Source organism: Quercus lobata, chromosome 8, assembly GCF_001633185.2.
Source record: "Quercus lobata isolate SW786 chromosome 8, ValleyOak3.0 Primary Assembly, whole genome shotgun sequence".
In the NCBI taxonomy this organism is placed as follows: Eukaryota; Viridiplantae; Streptophyta; class Magnoliopsida; order Fagales; family Fagaceae; genus Quercus; species Quercus lobata.
Genome location: NC_044911.1, coordinates 6,838,782 through 6,846,652, shown reverse-complemented (window position 1 = coordinate 6,846,652; position 7,871 = coordinate 6,838,782).

Here is a 7,871-nt window from a genome sequence, read left to right as displayed (position 1 = left end):
GTTAAAAAATAATATTTTAATAAAAATAAAGTTTTGAGATGTTAAAGGTATTGTAAAATGGTATAGTATAATGATAAAGTGACTTTTTAGAATAGTAAAATAGAGTAGCATTGAAGTTTTCCGATGCTAATGCTCTTAACAGAAAATAAAATAATAGAAATTTAAAAAAATGCAATGAATTTTAGATGTGTCAGGTTTGAGATAAAGTAATGATTTCGTGATAAAATAATTTAAGAAAAGCAATAATACAGGATTATTTTATTTTAAGATAGCATAATACAGGAATTATATACGAGTAAAATCTTCACCCTTCCCCCCAAAAACATTATAGAATAATACAATAATATGGCCTCAGTAGTCAGTACCTCACCCTTCCCCAAAAACATTATCACGGCAGAATCTTCGTACACTGAACATGATGATTTCAATAATATTTTATATTCCCAAACAGACAAATCACACGTGTTGATTTATTAATAAATTATCTTTATCTTTTATTTTTTCTGAATAAAATAAATTATCTTTATCACCAAACCGTTATTCACGCCATTCATTCAAAGTATGATTTAAATGGAAATTTTTTAAAGAAAATGCCAACAAATGTCCTTTGGTTCTCAACAACATTATCACGGCAAAATCTTCGGACAGGTGAACATGATGATTTCAATAACATTTTATATTCCCAAACAGACAAGTCACGTGTGTTGATTTATTAATAAATTAGGGTAAATTCCACAAATCACCTCTATGGTTTGTAATAATACCAACTAAATCCAAAATATTTTAAAACCTACCAATTTAATCCTAAAAAACAATTTTGTCACTTAATTTAAAAAACAAACACCGTTACTTTTTTTTTTTTCTCCTCGGTCTTTTATCTCTTTCCCCTCCCCCTCTCTTTTGAGTTCTCCATCTCAAAACTTTCCCTTTAATGGAACCTTAGCCACGGCGAAACCCATGACTTGGTCACTGGCATCAACAGCACCACTAATAAAAATCTCTTTCAAAACCAATAGAAACCCCCCCCCCCCCAAAAAAAAACAAAATTCCAAGCCAAACAACACACATAAATCCCTTTGAAAATTCCCAACAGATATCCCAAAAAAACAAGCAAAAATCCAAGCCAAACAACACATAAATCCCTTTGTAAATTCACAATGAAATTTCCTAAAAATCCCAACAAAACCCACCCAAAAAACCAGCAAAAATCTCAACCAAACAACACATAAATCCCTTTGTAAATTCACAATGAAATTTCCTAAAAATCCCAACAAAACCCACCTAAAAAACCAGCAAAAATCTTAGCTAAACAACACAAAAAATCAACACAACCCCAACTGTCAACCTCATTAAAGAAACCAGAAAAAACACACCATATGACAAGATTAGCTTCATCGTTTCTTGAAGAGATAGTAACCAAATTTGGAATCCAAATGTCGTGCCATGATCCACAACGCCACCATAAAGAGGATGAAAGAGTCCGTTGAAGGCAAGATATAGATTGAAGCACCACCACCGTGTGGGTTCTGATTTGAGAGAGAAGGGGCGAGAGTCCGTTAACAGCAAGCTCTAGATCGAAGCACCACCACCACCACCACCGTGTGGGTTCCGATTTCAGAGAGAAAGGGCAAGAGTCCGTTGATGGCACTAATAGGGTCAATCTTGTGGTGGGAATCTAGAAGACCTTGCGTGGTGGTGTTGTTGATGCCACTGACCAAGTCATGGGCTTTGCCGTTGCTAGGAGTGGCAAATGGGCGAGTTGAGTCATAAATGGGTTGGGTGTGTAATTATCCATTTATCCATTTATGACCCGTTTATATATAAATTAATTATCCATTACCCGCCCAACCCATTTAATTAGTAACTCTCCCATTTAATCCAATATAACCCAAATAAATAAATAACTTGTTAAAAACTTTAAAAACAAAAATTCAAAAATCACTTTTCTTGTTCTTTCCTTTCATTTTCCCTACACAAAATTCATTTCTCAGCAACCAAACTAGGGCTGTCCATCCAATCCGACCCACCCGAAGGTTTCGACCGGATCCGACCTGAAAACCGGCCAACCAGATCAAGTCACCGGTCGACGGCGGGTCATTTGTTCCAAAAACCGACTTCGGCAGGTCGGTCTCGGTTTTCCTCTCCAAAACCAGAAAAACTCGATCCGACCGATGTACTAAGAATTTCCAGCAAAAAATTTCCAAAATTCGGCAGAAATTTCCAGAATCCGGTGAAATTTTCCAGAATCCGGCGAGATTTTCTAGATTCCGGCCTCAAATTTCCAGATTCTGACTTCAAATTTTCAGATTCTTGCAACAAATTTTCATATTTCGGCGACTTATCAAGTAGATCAAGTGATATTTCGTCCAAATCTAGTGAAATCTCACCAGATCTAGCGAGATCTCACCAGATCTGGTTAGATCTCAACCAAATTTGGCGTTTTTTCGCCTGAAATCAATTATTTTGACTAGATTTTTCACCGTGGACAGTTCCAACCGAACCGACCGTGTTTCCGGCGCAAAACTAACCGCGCTGATCTGACTCCCTCGCCGGTCGGTGACGGATCAGGATTTTCTCAACCTAATTCTATCGGGTCGGTCTTGGGTCGAGCACAAACCCGACCCGAATCGACCCGTGGACACCCCTAAACCAAACAAAGCCACACAAAGAGAAAAAAAAAAGAAGAAGACTTTTTTCTTCTCTATGCTGCTTCGTCTCCTACAACCTCACTTTTCCACTCCCCTCAAAACTCTCTGAAACTCACCACGTTCCTCTTCCTAACCTTATCGAAATCAACAACTCCATCCCCATCCTCCACCTCCGCCACAATCATGTTCCTTATCGCTGACAAATTGATCTGAAGCCATGACCTCGGAGTCCACTTTTCCAGAACCTTCTTGTTGAAATCCGGTGACTAGTACGCCCACTAGAACTCCAAAAGCTTCGGCTAGAGCCTCTTCACGAAATAAATTTTCGTCGGAGGCGATTGAATCGCCAGCATAGAAAACAGAGTCAAAGTCGAGTTTAAGAAATTCTTGAGCTCTCGGTCGAACGACGTTGCTAAGTTCTTGAACGAGTTGGCTCGATGGCGCATGAGTTGGATATCTGCGTTAACCGAGTCACGAACCTCTCGCCAACCTTTAGATATGAAGGAGAACGCGCTTGAATTTGATGTAAAAGAAGACGATGTCGTTGCTTGATTCTCGTTGTCCATGGTTGACTTTGAAAAAGCTAGGGTTTCTCTTCGTTCTTTGAAAATTTCTAGGGCTTGAAAGAATTGAATTCTCTCTCTCTCTCTCTCTCTCTTTGAGAAAATGTTTAGAAATCTAGAAGTTAAAGTGTTTGGTTACTGAGAAAATCTGAAGGAGAGTGAGACTGAGGTCATACTATTTATTTAAGTTTTAGATTTTAGAAGGTGTTTATTTGAGTTTTAGATTTTAGAAGGGTTTAGTGGGTATTAGTAGGCTTATTTAATTTTAAATTTTAGATGGGTTCAGTGGGTATTAGTGGATTTATCCATTTAGACCCATCTAATTAAATAACCAAATGGGTCTTTATCAATTTAACCCAAATACTTATATGAGTTGGGTTAAAACTTATCCAAATAAGGTGGGTAATGGGCAAGTTCATGGATATGGATAAAAATTGCCACCCCTAGCCCTGGCTAAGGTTCCGTTGGAGAGAGTTCTAAGATGGAGAACTCAGAAAAGAAAAAGGAAGAGGAAAGAGACAGAAGACAGAGAAAGAAGGGAAAATAAAAAAAAGTAAGGGCTTTTTTTTTTTTTTTCTTTAAGTTCAGGGACAAAATTGTATTTTAGGATGAAATTGATAGGTTTTAAAATGTTTTGAACTTAGTTAGTTTTATCACAAACCTCAGGGGTGGTTTGTGGAATTTACCCAATAAATTATCTTTATCACCAAATCCTTATTCACGCCATTCATTCAAAGTATTATTTTTTAAGGGAAATGCTAACGAATGCCCTTAAAGTATTGATTAATAATCCATTTAAAAAAAGTTTTGATGGGAAAAGAAAAAAAAGTAATTAATATTTTGATAGTTTTTTTTATTTTCCATAAAAGTTGTGGTCAAAATTTTCCTAAAATGGATTGTTAACCAATACCTAAAGGCACTCATTATCATGACTCAATTTTTAAATACTTTTAGAGTATGGAAAAATAATACTCTTTTCTTTCATATTTATGGTAGATTTTATCATAAATTTAATAAGTGAGTCCAACCATAAATGTGAGAAGATGAAACATCATTTTCCGTACTTCGTAATTACTTAAGAATTGCTCTCAAAAAAATTGATTAGTATGGTCTGATAATAAAGAGCATTATCAAGAGCGGAAGTTATAGGTTGAAACTCTCTAAAAAAAAAAAAATAAATAAAAAACTTTGATTCAAACAACGGCATTCCTATCCTATCTGGTTCTCTAAAAAAGTATTGCATTTCAACTCATAAAAAAAAAAAATTTTTGATTTTTTTTCTATTTTATGAAATTATTTTTACAACATACTTGACGTTCTATTTCGTATTTTAAAATACATAACATTAAAATAATATATTTTATAAATCCTTGTCACTTGCCACAATTCACAACCCACTATGATTTTTCATTACCACCACATTTTCTCAACAACCAAAGAAAATCCATAAAAGAGCACAACAAATCCATAACCATCATACCCAAAATTTTACCAAAAACCTTATTGCTTTACTCACCGTTAAGTTTTAGTAATGATTTTATCTTTTCCAATTTTATTATATATAAATAAATAAACTTTATCTTTCACTCCTACAATAATTGTATAAAAAAAAATCATTCACTCCTACAATAATAGTAAAATTATTCAATGGCCAAAAAAAAAAAAAATAGTAAAATTATTCACTCCTATAATCGTCTTCTTTTGGTTTTCTACTACCAACCTAGGTTTAGGTGATTCTTTATAGTTAGGAAGGGACAGAGTTTAATTACAAACTTAGTTGTACCTTAAGGTTACAACTTCATTTAATATTTTTGTATTGGACATGAATTTTGAGAAATCCACCGTTAGATTATATATATTTTTCTTATATTCTCCACGTTTACAAAATTTTCAAAAGGTTAAAAATATCCTATGTTATTAATAAATTGGTTAAATTGCAAGTTTTGATAGTCTAAAATTATGCATAAAAAATAAATTTATAGATCATATAATAAATAATATCTGATTGATACAAAATTTGACATGTGTATTAAGAGCATAAAAAATATGCAATTTAACTGTTAGATTTTCAAAATATTTAATCATACTAATTTTTTTTTTTTAAATAAAAATTGTAATCTCATACTATAACTAAGTTTGTAACCAAACTTTATCCGACGGGAGGTGGGAGCTAAGGCGGCTCTTTTTGCATTGGAAAGTTCACTTGAAATAGGTATACTGATTTTATGTTAGAAGGTGGAGCTTTAATTAAATGTAATTAATCCTATAGTTTTCTCTCGTATCGTTCCCTACTGGTCTACAACTACAATTATTGTAAAGATTTGACCTTTATTATCTTCTATTTCATTTTCATTCCCTTAATATTTAATAAAATCATACACTTTATATTTGGTCTTGTATAAGTTTTGTTTTGCATTAATATATATATTTTTTCTTAAAAAATATATTTTATATTTTTTAAAATAATAATAATTTTATTTTAAATTATGCTATTATAGATGCTATACAAATTTATCTTTAGTTAGCACCTTGAGGGCACTACTTGGTGATTCCTTCCTCTAATTACCTAGTTTGTGTTTGTTGATGGTAGATTTCTACTAATTGGAACACATGAATCAACCTTAGGTTAGTCTGTGGTTAGCCTAGAGTTAATTAAATATTTCATAGTATACAAATTCTACATTGAGTTCATTGTAACACAAGTGCTTAATATTAATAAGTAGCAGTCAAGGGTTTTTATTTTTTTATTGTAAATGTAGGTTGTTGAGCCGAACTACATAAACTTTTATATATACTATTTCTTTTATCGTTCCGTTCATCACACAATCACATAACAACTTTAACACTATTAAAAAATCTGTATGACTTTGCCACTTTACTTATCATCTTCCTAGATTTTTCTCTTTTTGGCCGAGTCCATCTACTTACATTATATTCAGATAATAACAAGATGCAAGCATTTTCACTTATTAGTTAATATTTATTACGATTATTATAGTTTAATTACAAGTATGATTTATCATTAATGTTTATTTTTAAATAGACAATACTAAGGTAGTTAGGGACATTTGTGGAAGAAAAGAAAACCACCATTCTCAATTTACAATAAAGAGGCAAACGTGAATCAATTGTAATGTAGAGTGGTCCCAGAGAGGACAGGCGTGTGAAATTCGTAAGCAGTTATATCATGTAGAATGATCCCTGCCTAGATTCCAGAATCTTCTACCTTTTCATATCCATTTGTTTGGTCGCGCTTGCGCCTCCGCTTTCCTTTTTGTTTTTTGACAATCCCACCTTCCTATTTTCACACTCTCTTTTCTTTTTTGAGAAATGTCAAATTTATCAATAAAACACCTATCATGTTATTATCTGTATATATTAAGTGATTCAGACAGTTAGGTATTATTTTTTTTTTCAAAAATACTTCTAAAGTAATTAACTAATAACTTAAAAATAGTGTTAAAATTAATAACTTAAAAATAGAGTTAAAATAGTAAATTGGAAACATAAAGTTAGTTATTATTTTTTTTATTATCAAAAATATCTCTACCTAAAACTTACAAATGAGGTTAAAATAGTAAATTGACAAATATAATAAATTCCTACTTCTACATTAAAATGCTTTCATGCTTTTAATAAATTCTTACTTTTACGTTAATTTAAATTTCTACTTCTACTCACTAACTTCTTACAAAATAGGATTATTCTTTTATTAGTTTTAAAACTCCTTCAATTTACAAAACTCATCCCATATATTCATTTTTTTTTTACTTCATCATGATGTATTTGTTTCTTCTGTCCTCTTTTTTGTTCAATTTTTAAATAAAAAAAAAAATTCATTACACCCTTAGGTTTTTTTTTTTTTTTTTTTTTTTTTGTGATTGAAAAAAGTAGAAATCTCAAATTATAATAAATTTAAATTATTAATCTTTACCAAAAAAATAGAAAAGTCTCACGTGCGTGCTCAGAGGCTAGTTTATATTATGAAAATTAATAGCCACATGATATAAGAATAATGCTAAAGATATAATTTTTTTTTACAAATTGCTGATGTGGTGAGTGGTTATTAGTAAATAAAAAATTGATATTAACGGTCGGTTTAAATGAAAACCAATAAGAAGTCAACCACATTAACAATTTGTAAAAATATTATCATAAAATAGTTTGTGATCGTAGCATTACTTAAAATAAAAATTCATCATTGCTAGCTATGAAATATTAAGTTAAAGTTAATTGTAATTAAGAAATTTGCAAAACAAAAGGATATATTAAATTGACTAATGATGAAGTTCAAAATTTAATTTTAAAGTTGCCAAATGATGATGACTTTGAATTGAAAAGTTTTTTTTTTTTTAAGTACTTGGTGCTAGACTACAAACGACACTACGACAGTGGCGGTAAAAATCGCTCGCTACTAGACAAGTGTCGTCCCAATTACCAAGATACAGACTCACGTGTTCATTTTAATTACACAACTAGACAAATTATGCAAAAAAGATTAAAATTAAAAATCCACCTTTTAATTTTGGGCAATTTCGATTTGCCTTCAAGTTTCAAAATTTATATTTTAGTCCCTAATATTTTAAAGTGTTTTGATTGTCACCCTTCCACCTACAATAGTTAATAATATGGTCATTACATGTCACGTAAACTCAAAGCA